Source organism: Bombina bombina, chromosome 1, assembly GCF_027579735.1.
Source record: "Bombina bombina isolate aBomBom1 chromosome 1, aBomBom1.pri, whole genome shotgun sequence".
NCBI classification, from domain to species: Eukaryota; Metazoa; Chordata; class Amphibia; order Anura; family Bombinatoridae; genus Bombina; species Bombina bombina.
In genome coordinates this window covers 98095065-98115777 of record NC_069499.1, presented here as the reverse complement: position 1 = coordinate 98115777, position 20713 = coordinate 98095065, and the positions used below count along the sequence as shown (strand labels likewise).

Here is a 20713-nt window from a genome sequence, read left to right as displayed (position 1 = left end):
AGTTTCAGTTCTGCAATCTGTGATCAGGAAATGGTTTGTTAGAATAGGCACTTTTTGTTTTGTTAATTGTTCTTTTTCTTATTTCACAAAAACAAACAGTTACAATCACATGATCTCAGATACCTGATCTTCTGTGCTTACTGAAAATGACAAAAATAACAAAGGGGTAAAATGGCAATAGTACATTCCAGTGCTTTTTTTAACCCCTCACTGCCAGAAAGGGCTGCAACACACCACCACCCTTACTGGTAGCCAAGGGGTTAAAGTCTGCATTTAAGAAGATCCAGAGCTTTAGAGATAAAGTTATTAAACTTCATGTTTATTTATAAAATGTACACAAGCTGCCTCCTTTAAAAAAAAAACTAGGCAAATTAATTTTATTCATATTACAAGTTGTGAGTAAATGCAATAGCGGTTTGCACTTTGGTTAACACCGCTTCTGAAAAGCTGGTGTTAACCAAAGCGTGAACCTAAAAGGTTGCACAAAACAGTTCAAAAATACATTGAAGAGTAACACTCACATTAACACTGTCTGATGAAAATTAAATATACATTTTATTGCATTAAAAAGTAATAGTTTAGAAAAATATGGCCTGAAAGTACTTTTACATTGGGACACATTTATTCATATTTCTATCTCTTAAAATATTTATGTATTCATATGTGTATATATGTATTTATGTATTCATATGTGTATATATGTATTCATGTATTCATATGTGTATATATGTATTCATATGTGTATATATGTATTCATATGTGTATATATGTATTTATGTATTCATATGTGTATATATGTATTCATATGTGTATATATGTATTTATGTATTCATATGTGTATATATGTATTTATGTATTCATATGTGTATATATGTATTTATGTATTCATATGTGTATATATGTATTCATGTATTCATATGTGTATATATGTATTCATGTATTCATATGTGTATATATGTATTCATATGTGTATATATGTATTTATGTACTCATATGTGTATATATGTATTTATGTATTCATATGTGTATATATGTATTTATGTATTCATATGTGTATATATGTATTTATGTATTCATATGTGTATATATGTATTCATATGTGTATATATGTATTTATGTATTTATATGTGTATATATGTATTCATATGTGTATATATGTATATATGTATTCATATGTGTATATATGTATTTATGTATTCATATGTGTATATATGTATTTATGTATTCATATGTGTATATATGTATTCATATGTGTATATATGTATTTATGTATTCATATGTGTATATATGTATTTATGTATTCATATGTGTATATATGTATTTATGTATTCATATGTGTGTATATATATTTATGTATTTATATGTTTATATATGTATTTATGTATTCATATGTGTATATATGTATTTATGTATTCATATGTGTATATATGTATTTATCTATTCATATGTGTATATATGTATTTATGTATTCATATGTGTATATATGTATTCATATGTGTATATATGTATTTATGTATTCATATGTGTATATATGTATTTATGTATTCATATGTGTATATATGTATTTATGTATTCATATGTGTATATATGTATTTATATGTTTATATATGTATTTATGTATTCATATGTGTATATATGTATTTATGTATTCATATGTGTATATATGTATTTATGTATTCATATGTGTATATATGTATTTATGTATTCATATGTGTATATATGTATTTATGTATTCATATGTGTACATATGTATTTATGTATTCATATGTGTATATCTGTATTTATGTATTCATATGTATATATATGTATTTATATGTGTATATATGTATTTATGTATTCATATGTGTATATATGTATTCATATGTGTATATATGTATTTATGTATTCATATGTGTATATATGTATTTATGTATTCATATGTGTATATATGTATTTATATGTGTATATATGTATTTATGTATTCATATGTGTATATATGTATTTATATGTGTATATATGTATTTATGTATTCATATGTGTATATATGTATTCATATGTGTATATATGTATTTATGTATTCATATGTGTATATATGTATTTATGTATTCATATGTGTATATATGTATTTATGTATTCATATGTGTATATATGTATTTATATGTGTATATATGTATTTATGTATTCATATGTGTATATATGTATTCATATGTGTATATATGTATTTATGTATTCATATGTGTATATATGTATTTATGTATTCATATGTGTATATATGTATTTATGTATTCATATGTGTATATATGTATTTATGTATTCATATGTGTATTTATGTATTTATGTATTCATATGTGTATATATGTATTTATGTATTTATATGTTTATATATGTATTTATGTATTCATATGTGTATATATGTATTTATGTATTCATATGTGTATATATGAATTTATGTATTCATATGTGTATATATGTATTTATGTATTCATATGTGTATATATGTATTCATATGTGTATATATGTATTTATGTATTCATATGTGTATATATGTATTTATGTATTCATATGTGTATATATGTATTTATGTATTTATATGTGTATATATGTATTTATGTATTCATATGTTTATATATATGTATTTATGTATTCATATGTGTATATATGTATTTATGTATTCATATCTGTATATATGTATTTATGTATTTATATGTGTATATATGTATTTATGTATTCATATGTGTATATATGTATTTATGTATTCATATGTGTATATATGTATTTATGTATTCATATGTGTATATATGTATTTATATGTGTATATATGTATTTATGTATTCATATGTGTATATATGTATTCATATGTGTATATATGTATTTATGTATTCATATGTGTATATATGTATTTATGAATTTATATGTTTATATATGTATTTATGTATTCATATGTGTATATATGTATTTATGTATTCATATGTGTACATATGTATTTATGTATTCATATGTGTATGTATTTATGTATTCATATGTGTATATATGTATTTATGTATTCATATGTGTACATATGTATTTATGTATTCATATGTGTAGATATGTATTTATGTATTCATATGTGTACATATGTATTTATGTATTCATATGTGTATATATGTATTCATATGTGTATTTATGTATTCATATGTGTAAATATGTATTTATGTATTCATTTGTGTACATATGTATTTATGTATTCATATGTGTATATATATATATTTATGTATTCATATGTGTACATATATATTTATGTATTCATATGTGTATATATGTATTTATGTATTCATATGTGTATATATTTATTTATGTATTCATATGTGTATTTATGTATTCATATGTGTACATATGTATTTATGTGTACATATGTATTTATGTATTCATATGTGTACATATGTATTTATATATTCATATGTGTATATATGTATTTATGTATTCATGTGTGTATATGTGTATATATGTATTCATATGTGTATATATGTATGACTATACATATAAATGCATAAATATATACGTAGACATTCGTGTACATACATAAATTTATGTATTGCTGTGATCTGGGTTACACAAGCTTTGGTTTGTGTGGCTGACGGCATAAAAACTAGGCTACATGGAACTCTATGGGGCCTATTTATGATCCTGCGAGCGGACATGATCCGATATTGCGGATTATGTCCGCTGCACATCGATAAATGCCGACAGCATATGCTCTCAGCATTTATCATTGCACCAGCAGTTCTCTCAGTCTCTCTCTCTGTGTGTATATCTCTCTGTCTCTCTCTCTCCGTGTATATATATTTCAGTCTCTATGTGTGTGTATATATCTCTCAGTCCCTCTATCTGTATATCTCTGTCTCTCTCTCTGTGTGTATATATCTCTCAGTCCTGTAGTGTCTCTGTTATAGCACACATAGAATTAAAAGGCGGTACAATTGATACCAGGAGACATTAAGAGAACAATAACTGAATATCAGATAAAGATTTTAAGATGTTCGTTGTTGCCCATCTTTTAAAGGTTTAATAAAAGTTATATTTTATCCTTTGAGTTCCTGCCTGTCGGGGCATAGAGTGCTAATATAGTATTCCTTTGTGGAACCTTGTTCCAAATTTTTTCTCTGCAAGTTAAATGAATACTAGCACCACTCCTCATTTTGTGTGATATATTAAAGGAGGCAATAATATCCCAATTTATTTATAAATATGAGAGGAGCATGCCTTTATAGTGCCCTAGTCTAATCTGTGTGTAGAAATATCTCTCAGTCCCCCTCTCCCTGTGTATATATCTCTCAGTCTCTCTCTCTCTCTCTGTGTATCTCTCTCTCGCTTCTGAAAAGCTGGTGTTAACCAAAGCGTGAACCTAAAAGGTTGCACAAAACAGTTCAAAAATACATTGAAGAGTAACACTCACATTAACACTGTCTGATGAAAATTAAATATACATTTTATTGCATTAAAAAGTAATAGTTTAGAAAAATATGGCCTGAAAGTACTTTTACATTGGGACACATTTATTCATATTTCTATCTCTTAAAATATTTATGTATTCATATGTGTATATATGTATTTATGTATTCATATGTGTATATATGTATTCATGTATTCATATGTGTATATATGTATTCATATGTGTATATATGTATTCATATGTGTATATATGTATTTATGTATTCATATGTGTATATATGTATTCATATGTGTATATATGTATTTATGTATTCATATGTGTATATATGTATTTATGTATTCATATGTGTATATATGTATTCATGTATTCATATGTGTATATATGTATTCATGTATTCATATGTGTATATATGTATTCATATGTGTATATATGTATTTATGTATTCATATGTGTATATATGTATTTATGTATTCATATGTGTATATATGTATTTATGTATTCATATGTGTATATATGTATTTATGTATTCATATGTGTATATATGTATTCATATGTGTATATATGTATTTATGTATTTATATGTGTATATATGTATACATATGTGTATATATGTATATATGTATTCATATGTGTATATATGTATTTATGTATTCATATGTGTATATATGTATTTATGTATTCATATGTGTATATATGTATTCATATGTGTATATATGTATTTATGTATTCATATGTGTATATATGTATTTATGTATTCATATGTGTATATATGTATTTATGTATTCATATGTGTGTATATATATTTATGTATTTATATGTTTATATATGTATTTATGTATTCATATGTGTATATATGTATTTATGTATTCATATGTGTATATATGTATTTATCTATTCATATGTGTATATATGTATTTATGTATTCATATGTGTATATATGTATTCATATGTGTATATATGTATTTATGTATTCATATGTGTATATATGTATTTATGTATTCATATGTGTATATATGTATTTATGTATTCATATGTGTATATATGTATTTATGTATTTATATGTTTATATATGTATTTATGTATTCATATGTGTATATATGTATTTATGTATTCATATGTGTATATATGTATTTATGTATTCATATGTGTATATATGTATTTATGTATTCATATGTGTATATATGTATTTATGTATTCATATGTGTACATATGTATTTATGTATTCATATGTGTATATCTGTATTTATGTATTCATATGTATATATATGTATTTATATGTGTATATATGTATTTATGTATTCATATGTGTATATATGTATTCATATGTGTATATATGTATTTATGTATTCATATGTGTATATATGTATTTATGTATTCATATGTGTATATATGTATTTATATGTGTATATATGTATTTATGTATTCATATGTGTATATATGTATTTATATGTGTATATATGTATTTATGTATTCATATGTGTATATATGTATTCATATGTGTATATATGTATTTATGTATTCATATGTGTATATATGTATTTATGTATTCATATGTGTATATATGTATTTATGAATTTATATGTTTATATATGTATTCATGTATTCATATGTGTATATATGTATTTATGTATTCATATGTGTATATATGTATTTATGTATTCATATGTGTATATATGTATTTATGTATTCATATGTGTATATATGTATTTATATGTGTATATATGTATTTATGTATTCATATGTGTATATATGTATTCATATGTGTATATATGTATTTATGTATTCATATGTGTATATATGTATTTATGTATTCATATGTGTATATATGTATTTATGTATTCATATGTGTATATATGTATTTATATGTGTATATATGTATTTATGTATTCATATGTGTATATATGTATTCATATGTGTATATATGTATTTATGTATTCATATGTGTATATATGTATTTATGTATTCATATGTGTATATATGTATTTATGTATTCATATGTGTATATATGTATTTATGTATTCATATGTGTATTTATGTATTTATGTATTCATATGTGTATATATGTATTTATGTATTTATATGTTTATATATGTATTTATGTATTCATATGTGTATATATGTATTTATGTATTCATATGTGTATATATGAATTTATGTATTCATATGTGTATATATGTATTTATGTATTCATATGTGTATATATGTATTCATATGTGTATATATGTATTTATGTATTCATATGTGTATATATGTATTTATGTATTCATATGTGTATATATGTATTTATGTATTTATATGTGTATATATGTATTTATGTATTCATATGTTTATATATATGTATTTATGTATTCATATGTGTATATATGTATTTATGTATTCATATCTGTATATATGTATTTATGTATTTATATGTGTATATATGTATTTATGTATTCATATGTGTATATATGTATTTATGTATTCATATGTGTATATATGTATTTATGTATTCATATGTGTATATATGTATTTATATGTGTATATATGTATTTATGTATTCATATGTGTATATATGTATTCATATGTGTATATATGTATTTATGTATTCATATGTGTATATATGTATTTATGAATTTATATGTTTATATATGTATTTATGTATTCATATGTGTATATATGTATTTATGTATTCATATGTGTACATATGTATTTATGTATTCATATGTGTATGTATTTATGTATTCATATGTGTATATATGTATTTATGTATTCATATGTGTACATATGTATTTATGTATTCATATGTGTAGATATGTATTTATGTATTCATATGTGTACATATGTATTTATGTATTCATATGTGTATATATGTATTCATATGTGTATTTATGTATTCATATGTGTAAATATGTATTTATGTATTCATTTGTGTACATATGTATTTATGTATTCATATGTGTATATATATATTTATGTATTCATATGTGTACATATATATTTATGTATTCATATGTGTATATATGTATTTATGTATTCATATGTGTATATATTTATTTATGTATTCATATGTGTATTTATGTATTCATATGTGTACATATGTATTTATGTGTACATATGTATTTATGTATTCATATGTGTACATATGTATTTATATATTCATATGTGTATATATGTATTTATGTATTCATGTGTGTATATGTGTATATATGTATTCATATGTGTATATATGTATGACTATACATATAAATGCATAAATATATACGTAGACATTCGTGTACATACATAAATTTATGTATTGCTGTGATCTGGGTTACACAAGCTTTGGTTTGTGTGGCTGACGGCATAAAAACTAGGCTACATGGAACTCTATGGGGCCTATTTATGATCCTGCGAGCGGACATGATCCGATATTGCGGATTATGTCCGCTGCACATCGATAAATGCCGACAGCATATGCTCTCAGCATTTATCATTGCACCAGCAGTTCTCTCAGTCTCTCTCTCTGTGTGTATATCTCTCTGTCTCTCTCTCTCCGTGTATATATATTTCAGTCTCTATGTGTGTGTATATATCTCTCAGTCCCTCTATCTGTATATCTCTGTCTCTCTCTCTGTGTGTATATATCTCTCAGTCCTGTAGTGTCTCTGTTATAGCACACATAGAATTAAAAGGCGGTACAATTGATACCAGGAGACATTAAGAGAACAATAACTGAATATCAGATAAAGATTTTAAGATGTTCGTTGTTGCCCATCTTTTAAAGGTTTAATAAAAGTTATATTTTATCCTTTGAGTTCCTGCCTGTCGGGGCATAGAGTGCTAATATAGTATTCCTTTGTGGAACCTTGTTCCAAATTTTTTCTCTGCAAGTTAAATGAATACTAGCACCACTCCTCATTTTGTGTGATATATTAAAGGAGGCAATAATATCCCAATTTATTTATAAATATGAGAGGAGCATGCCTTTATAGTGCCCTAGTCTAATCTGTGTGTAGAAATATCTCTCAGTCCCCCTCTCCCTGTGTATATATCTCTCAGTCTCTCTCTCTCTCTCTGTGTATCTCTCTCTCGCTTCTGAAAAGCTGGTGTTAACCAAAGCGTGAACCTAAAAGGTTGCACAAAACAGTTCAAAAATACATTGAAGAGTAACACTCACATTAACACTGTCTGATGAAAATTAAATATACATTTTATTGCATTAAAAAGTAATAGTTTAGAAAAATATGGCCTGAAAGTACTTTTACATTGGGACACATTTATTCATATTTCTATCTCTTAAAATATTTATGTATTCATATGTGTATATATGTATTTATGTATTCATATGTGTATATATGTATTCATGTATTCATATGTGTATATATGTATTCATATGTGTATATATGTATTCATATGTGTATATATGTATTTATGTATTCATATGTGTATATATGTATTCATATGTGTATATATGTATTTATGTATTCATATGTGTATATATGTATTTATGTATTCATATGTGTATATATGTATTTATGTATTCATATGTGTATATATGTATTCATGTATTCATATGTGTATATATGTATTCATGTATTCATATGTGTATATATGTATTCATATGTGTATATATGTATTTATGTATTCATATGTGTATATATGTATTTATGTATTCATATGTGTATATATGTATTTATGTATTCATATGTGTATATATGTATTTATGTATTCATATGTGTATATATGTATTCATATGTGTATATATGTATTTATGTATTTATATGTGTATATATGTATTCATATGTGTATATATGTATATATGTATTCATATGTGTATATATGTATTTATGTATTCATATGTGTATATATGTATTTATGTATTCATATGTGTATATATGTATTCATATGTGTATATATGTATTTATGTATTCATATGTGTATATATGTATTTATGTATTCATATGTGTATATATGTATTTATGTATTCATATGTGTGTATATATATTTATGTATTTATATGTTTATATATGTATTTATGTATTCATATGTGTATATATGTATTTATGTATTCATATGTGTATATATGTATTTATCTATTCATATGTGTATATATGTATTTATGTATTCATATGTGTATATATGTATTCATATGTGTATATATGTATTTATGTATTCATATGTGTATATATGTATTTATGTATTCATATGTGTATATATGTATTTATGTATTCATATGTGTATATATGTATTTATGTATTTATATGTTTATATATGTATTTATGTATTCATATGTGTATATATGTATTTATGTATTCATATGTGTATATATGTATTTATGTATTCATATGTGTATATATGTATTTATGTATTCATATGTGTATATATGTATTTATGTATTCATATGTGTACATATGTATTTATGTATTCATATGTGTATATCTGTATTTATGTATTCATATGTATATATATGTATTTATATGTGTATATATGTATTTATGTATTCATATGTGTATATATGTATTCATATGTGTATATATGTATTTATGTATTCATATGTGTATATATGTATTTATGTATTCATATGTGTATATATGTATTTATATGTGTATATATGTATTTATGTATTCATATGTGTATATATGTATTTATATGTGTATATATGTATTTATGTATTCATATGTGTATATATGTATTCATATGTGTATATATGTATTTATGTATTCATATGTGTATATATGTATTTATGTATTCATATGTGTATATATGTATTTATGAATTTATATGTTTATATATGTATTCATGTATTCATATGTGTATATATGTATTTATGTATTCATATGTGTATATATGTATTTATGTATTCATATGTGTATATATGTATTTATGTATTCATATGTGTATATATGTATTTATATGTGTATATATGTATTTATGTATTCATATGTGTATATATGTATTCATATGTGTATATATGTATTTATGTATTCATATGTGTATATATGTATTTATGTATTCATATGTGTATATATGTATTTATGTATTCATATGTGTATATATGTATTTATATGTGTATATATGTATTTATGTATTCATATGTGTATATATGTATTCATATGTGTATATATGTATTTATGTATTCATATGTGTATATATGTATTTATGTATTCATATGTGTATATATGTATTTATGTATTCATATGTGTATATATGTATTTATGTATTCATATGTGTATATATGTATTTATGTATTCATATGTGTATATATGTATTTATGTATTTATATGTTTATATATGTATTTATGTATTCATATGTGTATATATGTATTTATGTATTCATATGTGTATATATGTATTTATGTATTCATATGTGTATATATGTATTTATGTATTCATATGTGTATATATGTATTCATATGTGTATATATGTATTTATGTATTCATATGTGTATATATGTATTTATGTATTCATATGTGTATATATGTATTTATGTATTTATATGTGTATATATGTATTTATGTATTCATATGTTTATATATATGTATTTATGTATTCATATGTGTATATATGTATTTATGTATTCATATCTGTATATATGTATTTATGTATTTATATGTGTATATATGTATTTATGTATTCATATGTGTATATATGTATTTATGTATTCATATGTGTATATATGTATTTATGTATTCATATGTGTATATATGTATTTATATGTGTATATATGTATTTATGTATTCATATGTGTATATATGTATTCATATGTGTATATATGTATTTATGTATTCATATGTGTATATATGTATTTATGAATTTATATGTTTATATATGTATTTATGTATTCATATGTGTATATATGTATTTATGTATTCATATGTGTACATATGTATTTATGTATTCATATGTGTATGTATTTATGTATTCATATGTGTATATATGTATTTATGTATTCATATGTGTACATATGTATTCATATGTGTAGATATGTATTTATGTATTCATATGTGTACATATGTATTTATGTATTCATATGTGTATATATGTATTCATATGTGTATTTATGTATTCATATGTGTAAATATGTATTTATGTATTCATTTGTGTACATATGTATTTATGTATTCATATGTGTATATATATATATTTATGTATTCATATGTGTACATATATATTTATGTATTCATATGTGTATATATGTATTTATGTATTCATATGTGTATATATTTATTTATGTATTCATATGTGTATTTATGTATTCATATGTGTACATATGTATTTATGTGTACATATGTATTTATATATTCATATGTGTATATATGTATTTATGTATTCATGTGTGTATATGTGTATATATGTATTCATATGTGTATATATGTATGACTATACATATAAATGCATAAATATATACGTAGACATTCGTGTACATACATAAATTTATGTATTGCTGTGATCTGGGTTACACAAGCTTTGGTTTGTGTGGCTGACGGCATAAAAACTAGGCTACATGGAACTCTATGGGGCCTATTTATGATCCTGCGAGCGGACATGATCCGATATTGCGGATTATGTCCGCTGCACATCGATAAATGCCGACAGCATATGCTCTCAGCATTTATCATTGCACCAGCAGTTCTCTCAGTCTCTCTCTCTGTGTGTATATCTCTCTGTCTCTCTCTCTCCGTGTATATATATTTCAGTCTCTATGTGTGTGTATATATCTCTCAGTCCCTCTATCTGTATATCTCTGTCTCTCTCTCTGTGTGTATATATCTCTCAGTCCTGTAGTGTCTCTGTTATAGCACACATAGAATTAAAAGGCGGTACAATTGATACCAGGAGACATTAAGAGAACAATAACTGAATATCAGATAAAGATTTTAAGATGTTCGTTGTTGCCCATCTTTTAAAGGTTTAATAAAAGTTATATTTTATCCTTTGAGTTCCTGCCTGTCGGGGCATAGAGTGCTAATATAGTATTCCTTTGTGGAACCTTGTTCCAAATTTTTTCTCTGCAAGTTAAATGAATACTAGCACCACTCCTCATTTTGTGTGATATATTAAAGGAGGCAATAATATCCCAATTTATTTATAAATATGAGAGGAGCATGCCTTTATAGTGCCCTAGTCTAATCTGTGTGTAGAAATATCTCTCAGTCCCCCTCTCCCTGTGTATATATCTCTCAGTCTCTCTCTCTCTCTCTCTGTGTATCTCTCTCTCTCTCTCTCTCTCTCTCTCTCTCTCTCTATATATATATATATATATATATATATACATATACAGTGGGGCAAAAAAGTATTTAGTCAGCCACCAATTGTGCAAGTTCTCCCACTTAAGTAGATGAGAGAGGCCTGTAATTTTCATCATAGGTATACCTCAACTATCAGAGACAAAATGTGGAAACAAATCCAGACAAGCACATTGTCTGATTTGGAAAGAATTTATTTGCAAATTATGGTGGAATATAAGTATTTGGTCAATAACAAAAGTTCATCTCAATACTTTGATATATATCCTTTGTTGGCAATGACAGAGGTCAAACGTTTTCTGTAAGTCTTCACAAGGTTGTCACACACTGTTGCTGGTATGTTGGCCCATTCCTGCATGCAGATCTCCTCTAGAGCAGTGATGTTTTGGGACTGTCGCCGGGCAACACAGACTTTCAACTCCCTCCAAAGGTTTTCTATGGGGTTGAGATCTGGAGACTCTGGACACTCCAGGACCTTGAAATGCTTCTTACGAAGCCACTCCTTCGTTGCCCGGGCGGTGTGTTTGGGATCATTGTCATGCTGAAATACCCAGCCATGTTTCATCTTCAATGCCCTTGCTGATGGAAGGAGGTTTGCACTCAAAATCTCACGATACATGGCCCCATTCATTCTTTCATATACACGGATCAGTCGTCCTGTTCCCTTTGCAGAGAAACAGCCCCAAAGCATGATGTTGCCACCCCCATGCTTCACAGTAGGTATGGTGTTCTTTGGTTGAAACTCAGCATTCTCTCTCCTCCAAACACGACGAGTTGTGTTTCTACCAAACAGTTCTACTTTGGTTTCATCTGACCATATGACATTCTCCCAATCCGCTTCTGGATCATCCAAATGCTCTCTAGCATACTTCAGACGGGCCTGGACATGTACTGGCTTAAGCAGGGGGACACGTCTGGCACTGCAGGATCTGAGTCCCTGGCGGCGTAGTGTGTTACTGATGGTAGCCTTTGTAACTATGGTCCCAGCTCTCTGCAGGTCATTCACTATGTCCCCCCGTGTGGTTCTGGGATGTTTGCTCACTGTTCTTGTGATTATTTTGACCCCACGGGGTGAGATCTTGCGTGAAGCCCCAGATCAAGGGAGATTATCAGTGGTCTTGTATGTCTTCCATTTTCTAATTACTGCTCCCACAGTTGATTTCTTCACACCAAGCTGCTTGCCTATTGCAGATTCAGTCTTCCCAGCCTGGTGCAGGTCTACAATTTTGTTTCTGGTGTCCTTCGACAGCTCTTTGGTCTTCACCATAGTGGAGTTTGGAGTGTGACTGTTTGAGGTTGTGGACAGGTGTCTTTTATACTGATAACAAGTTCAAACAGGTGCCATTAATACAGGTAATGAGTGGAGGACAGAGGAGCCTCTTAAAGAAGAAGATACAGGTCTGTGAGAGCCAGAAATCTTGCTTGTTTGTAGGTGACCAAATACTTATTTTCCACCATAATATGCAAATAAATTATTTCCAAATCAGAGAATGTGATTGTCTGGATTTGTTTCCACATTTTGTCTCTCATAGTTGAAGTATACCTATGATGAAAATTACAGGCCTCTCTCATCTTCTTAAGTGGGAAAACTTGCACAATTGGTGGCTGACTAGTTACTTTTTTGCCCCACTGTATATATATCTCACAGTCTCTCTCTCTTTGTATATCTCTCAGTCTTTCTCTTTGTGTATATATATCTCAGCCTCTTTCTCTCTCTCTGTATATCTCTGTCTCTTTCTCTCTCTGTATATCTATCAGTATCTCTCTCTGTGTATATATATGTCTCATTCTTTCTCTGTGTGTATATATCTCCCAGTCTCTCTCTCTTTCTGTGTATATCTCTCAGTCTCTCTCTGTATATCCCTCAGTCTCTCTCTCTCTCTCTGTGTATATCTGTCAATCTCTCTCTCTCTGTATATATCTCTCTCAGTCTCTATGTGTGTGTATATCTCTCAGTCTCTCTCTGTATATATCTCTCAGTCTCTCGCTCTGTGTGTATATCTCTCAGTCTCTCGCTCTGTGTTTATATCTCTCAGTCTCTCACTCTGGGGCATATCTATCAAGCTCCGGATAGAGCTTGAGCCCCTGTTTTTCTGGCGAGCCTGCAGGCTCGCCAGAAACACCAGTTTCTGAGCAGGCAGACAGACATCGCCGCAATTCAACCCGATCGAGTATGATCAGGTTGATTGACACCCCCCTGCTGGCGGCAGGGGGCGGCGTTGCACCAGCAGCTCTTGTGAGCTGCTGGTGCAATGCTGAATATGGAGAGCGTATCAGGTCCGCCAGACTTTGATAAAACAAAATTTATGCTTACCTGATAAAGTTCTTTCTTTTGCGATGTACCAAGTCCACGGATTCATCCTTACTTGTGGGATATTGTCCTTCCTGACAGGAAGAAGCAAAGAGAGCACCACAGCAGAGCTGTCTATATAGCTCCCCCCTTAACTCCACCCCCCAGTCATTCGACCGAAGGCCAAGGAAGAAAAGGAGAAACTATAAGGTGCAGAGGTGACTGAAGTTACATAAAAAAATACTATCTGTCTTGAATAGACAGGGCGGGCCGTGGACTCGGTACATCGCAAAATAAAGAAATTTATCAGGTAAGCATAAATTTTGTTTTCTTTTGCATGATGTACCGAGTCCACGGATTCATCCTTACTTGTGGGATACCAATACCAAAGATTTAGGACACGGATGAAGGGAGGGACAAGACAGAAACCTAAACGGAAGGCAAAACCAAGTTGCAGCCTTACAAATCTGTTCAACAGAAGCATCATTTTTAAAAGCCCATGTGGAAGCTACCGCTCTAGTAGAATGAGCTGTAATCCTTTCAGGAGGCTGTTGTCCAGCAGTCTCATAAGTCAAACGGATGATGCTTTTCAGCCAAAAGGAAAGAGAAGTCGCGGTAGCCTTTTGACCCCTATGCTTTCCAGAATAGACAACAAACAAAGAAGATGTTTGACGAAAATCTTTGGTTGCCTGCAAGTAAAATTTCAAAGCACGAACCACGTCCAAGTTGTGCAACAGACGTTCCTTCTTACAAGAAGGATTAGGACACAGAGAAGGAACAACAATTTCCTGATTGATATTCCTGTTAGTAACAACCTTAGGTAGGAACCCAGGCTTGGTACGCATGGTATCAGCATGGAACACAAGATAAGGTGAGTCACATTGTAATGCAGATAGTTCAGAAACTCTTCGAGCTGAAGAGATAGCAACTAGGAACAAAACTTTCCAAGATAAAAGCTTAATATCTATGGAATGCATGGGTTCAAACGGAACCCCCTGAAGAACTCTAAGAACTAAATTTAGACTCCATGGCGGAGCAACAGGTTTAAACACAGGCTTAATTCTAGCTAAAGCCTGACAAATAGCCCGAACGTCTGGAACATCTGCCAGACGCTTGTGCAACAAAATAGACAGAGCAGATATCTGTCCCTTTAGGGAACTAGCTGACAATCCTTTCTCCAATCCTTCTTGGAGAAAAGACAAAATCCTAGGAATCCTGATTTTACTCCAGGAGAAGCCTTTGGATTCGCACCAAAAAAGATATTTACGCCATATCTTATGATAGATTTTCCTGGTAACAGGCTTTCGAGCCTGAATCAAGGTATTTATGACTGACTCAGAGAAACCCCGCTTTGATAGAATCAAGCGTTCAATCTCCAAGCAGTCAGTTGCAGAGAAATTAGATTTGGATGCTTGAATGGACCTTGAATCAGAAGGTCCTGTCTCAATGGCAGAGACCATGGTGGAAGAGATGACATGTCCACCAGGTCTGCATACCAAGTCCTGCGTGGCCACGCAGGCACTATCAAAATCACTGATGCTCTCTCCTGTTTGATTCTGGCAATCAGACGTGGAAGGAGAGGGAAAGGTGGAAACACATAAGCCAGGTTGAACGACCAGAGCACTGCTAGAGCATCTATCAGTACAGCCTGAGGATCCCTTGACCTGGAGCCATAAAGAGGAAGTTTGGCGTTCTGACGAAACGCCATCAGATCCAATTCTGGTGTGCCCCATAGCCGAACCAGCTGAGCAAACACCCCAGGATGGAGTTCCCACTCCCCCGGATGAAAAGTCTGACGACTTAGAAAATCTGCCTCCCAGTTCTCTACACCTGGGATATAGATCGCTGACAGATGGCAAGAGTGAGCCTCTGCCCATTGCATTATCCTTGAGACCTCTATCATCGCTAAGGAACTCTTTGTTCCGCCCTGATGATTGATATAAGCCACAGTCGTGATGTTGTCCGACTGTAACCTGATGAATCTGGCCGAAGCCAGCTGAGGCCATGCCTGGAGAGCATTGAATATCGCTCTTAATTCCAGAATATTTATCGGTAGGAGAGCCTCCTCCCGAGTCCACAAACCCTGAGCTTTCAGGGAATTCCAGACTGCACCCCAGCCCAGAAGGCTGGCGTCTGTCATCACAATAACCCATTCTGGCCTGCGGAAACACATTCCCTGGGACAGATGATCCTGTGACAACCACCAAAGAAGAGATTCTCTGGTCTCTTGATCCAGATTTATCTGAGGAGATAAATCTGCATAATCCCCATTCCACTGTTTGAACATGCATAGTTGCAGTGGTCTGAGATGCAAGCGAGCAAACGGAACTATGTTCATGGCCGCTACCATTAGACCGATTACCTCCATACACTGAGCCACTGACAGCCGCGGAATGGAGTGAAGAGCTCGGCAGGTGGACAAAATCTTTGATTTTCTGACCTCCGTCAGAAATATTTTCATGTCCACTGAGTCTATCAGAGTCCCTAGAAATGAAATTCTTGTGAGGGGGGAAAGAGAACTCTTTTTTACGTTCACCTTCCACCCGTGAGATCTTAGAAAGGCCAACACTAAGTCCGTGTGAGACTTGGCTAGTTGGAAGGTCGACGCTTGAATTAGAATGTTGTCTAGATAAGGCGCCACTGCTATGCCCCGTGGCCTTAGAACCGCCAGAAGGGACCCTAGCACCTTTGTGAAGATTTGTGGCGCCGTGGCCAACCCAAAAGGAAGAGCCACAAACTGATAATGCTTGTCCAGAAAGGCGAACCTGAGGAACTGGTGATGATCTTTGTGGATAGGAATGTGTAGATACGCATCCTTTAAGTCCACGGTGGTCATATATTGACCCTCCTGGATCAATGGTAAGATAGTCCGAATGGTCTCCATCTTGAAGGATGGAACTCTTAGGAATTGGTTTAGGATCTTGAGATCTAGAATTGGTCTGAAGGTTCCCTCCTTTTTGGGAACCACAAACAGATTGGAGTAGAAACCTTGCCCCTGTTCTGCTTTCGGAACTGGGCAGATCACTCCCATGGTAAGAAGGTCTTCTACACAGCGTAAGAACGCCTCTCTTTTTGTCTGGTTTACAGACAATTGAGAAAGATGGAATCTCCCCCTTGGAGGAGAATCTTTGAAATCTAGAAGATACCCCTGGGTTAAAATTTCTACGGCCTAGGAGTCCTGAACGTCTCTTGCCCAGGCCTGAGCAAAGAGAGAGAGTCTGCCCCCTACTAGATCCGGTCCCGGATCGGGGGCTACCCTTTCATGCTGTCTTAGTGGCAGCAGCAGGCTTTTTGGCCTGTTTACCCTTGTTCCAAGCCTGGTTAGGTCTCCAGGTTGGTTTGGATTGAGCAAAGTTCCCCTCTTGCTTTGCAGCAGGGGAAGCGGAAGCGGGACCACCCTTGAAGTTTCGAAAGGAACGAAAATTATTTTGTTTGGTCCTTGTCTTATTCGACTTATCTTGAGGGAGGGCATGACCCTTCCCAACAGTGATGTCCGAAATGATCTCTTTCAGTGCAGGCCCGAATAGGGTCTTACCTTTGAAAGGGATGGTCAAAAGCTTAGATTCAGCTGACCAGGACCATAACACTCTACGCGCTAAAATGGCAAAACCTGAATTCTTAGCCGCTAATTTAGCAAGATGAAAAGTGGCATCTGTAATAAAAGAATTAGCCAACTTAAGAGCCTTAATTCTGTCCAAAATATCATCTAGAGGGGTCTCCATCTGAAGAGCCTCTTCTAGAGCCTCAAACAAAAAGGCAGCCACAGTGGTTACAGGAACAATGCACGCTATAGGTTGAAGAAGCAAACCTTGATGAACAAAAATTTTCTTTAGTTGACCCTCTAATTTTTTATCCATAGGATCAATGAAAGCACAACTGTCTTCAATAGGTATAGTTGTACGCTTAGCCAGGGTAGAAATAGCTCCCTCCACCTTAGGGACCGTTTGCCATGAGTCCTTTATGGTGTCAGAAATGGGAAACATTTTCTTAAAAACAGGAGGGGGAGAGAACGGAATACCTGGTCTATCCCACTCCTTAGTAACAATGTCCGAAATCCTCTTAGGGACCGGAAAAACATCAGTGTAAACAGGAACCTCTAAATATTTGTCCATTTTACACAATTTCTATGGAACTACAATAGGGTCACAATCATCCATAGTCGCTAAAACTTCCCTGAGCAATAAGCGGAGGTGTTCTAGCTTAAATTTAAATGCCGTCATATCTGAATCTGTCTGAAAGAACATCTTTCCTGAATCAGAAATCTCTCCCTCAGACAGCAAATCCCTCATCCCTACTTCAGAACATTGTGAGGGAATATCAGATACGGCCACTAAAGCGTCAGAAGGCTCAGCATTTGTTCTTAACCCAGAGCTACTGCGCTTCCCTTGCAACCCAGGCAGTTTAGATAAAACCTCTGTGAGGGTAGTATTCATAACTGAAGCCATATCTTGCAAGGTGAAAGAATTAGACGCACTAGAAGTACTTGGCGTCGCTTGTGCGGGCTTTACCGGTTGTGACACTTGGGGAGAACTAGATGGCAAAACCTGATTTCCTTCTGTCTGAGAATCATCTAATGCCAAACTTTTATAAGTCAAAATATGCTGTTTGCAATTTATAGACATATCAGTACAAGTGGGACATATTCTAAGAGGGGGTTCCACAATGGCTTCTAAACAAATTGAGCAATGAGTTTCCTCAGTGTCAGACATGTTTAACAGACTAGTAATAAAGCAAGCAAGCTTGGAAAACACTTTATTTAATGAAAAAAACACAATTTGCAAAAACGGTACTGTGCCTTTAAGAGAAAAAAGGCATACACAAACTGCAAAACAGGTTAAAATTGCTTCAATTTTTCCGAAACTTTAACAGTGTACCCACTAAGCTTTAGAAGGATTGCACCACAAGTTAATAAGCAATAAACCCCCAAATGAAAAAAACGGATTGAAATTTGTCTAAAACCGGTTAAAAACCCCTATAAGCACCTTGCCACAGCTCTGCTGTGGCCCTATCTGCCCTTAGGAACGATAATATGGGGTTAAAGCTTCGAATAGGCCCTCAGAAGATTAATAGGACCTCAGGAGAAGTTGCTTGCTGCTTGTCTGTATAACTAAATACAGGCCCCGCCCACCTCACTCGATGTTGCTGGGGCATACACAAATCTAACAAACCTAGTTTGAAAACCATGTGGGTTATAACAACCCCAAAAAGCCAAATGACCCCTCAAGCAAACGTCCCATAAACATAAAAAAACGTTACTCCCAGAACACACAAACGTTTGTCCCAATTTTTCATAAACAAACTGAGTGCCCAAAAAACTTAGCCCTTTATGCAAGCTAGTAAAGCCTCTTTCACACTAGGATTACTGCTTACCCTTCCCCTAATGGGGATACTGGCAGCCTTTCTGAGTTAACACAGTCTCTGCAGAAAAATGACTGAACATACCTCATTGCTGTATAGCAAGAACCGTTCCTCACACTGAAGTTTTCCTGTACTCCTCAGCTTCTGTGGGAACAGCAGTGGACCTTAGTTACAAATGCTAAGATCATCATCCTCCAGGCAGAAATCTTCATCTATGTCCTGCCTGAGAGTAAATAGTACAACACCGGTACCATTTAAAAATAACAAACTCTTGATTGAAGATAAAATAAAAACTAACAGTTTAACACCTCTTCTCTTTACCCTTCCTGCTTAGAGCCAGCAAAGAGAATGACTGGGGGGTGGAGTTAAGAGGGGAGCTATATAGACAGCTCTGCTGTGGTGCTCTCTTTGCTACTTCCTGTCAGGAAGGACAATATCCCACAAGGATGAAT

General features: G+C 31.4%; 1 protein-coding gene across 1 annotated transcript in view; it reads right to left on the bottom strand.

Moving 5' to 3' along the window:
• Positions 1-20713, bottom strand: part of LGMN (legumain) — a 139887-nt gene that overhangs the window by 65724 nt on the left and 53450 nt on the right. The gene's annotated exons all lie outside the window — the stretch shown is intronic.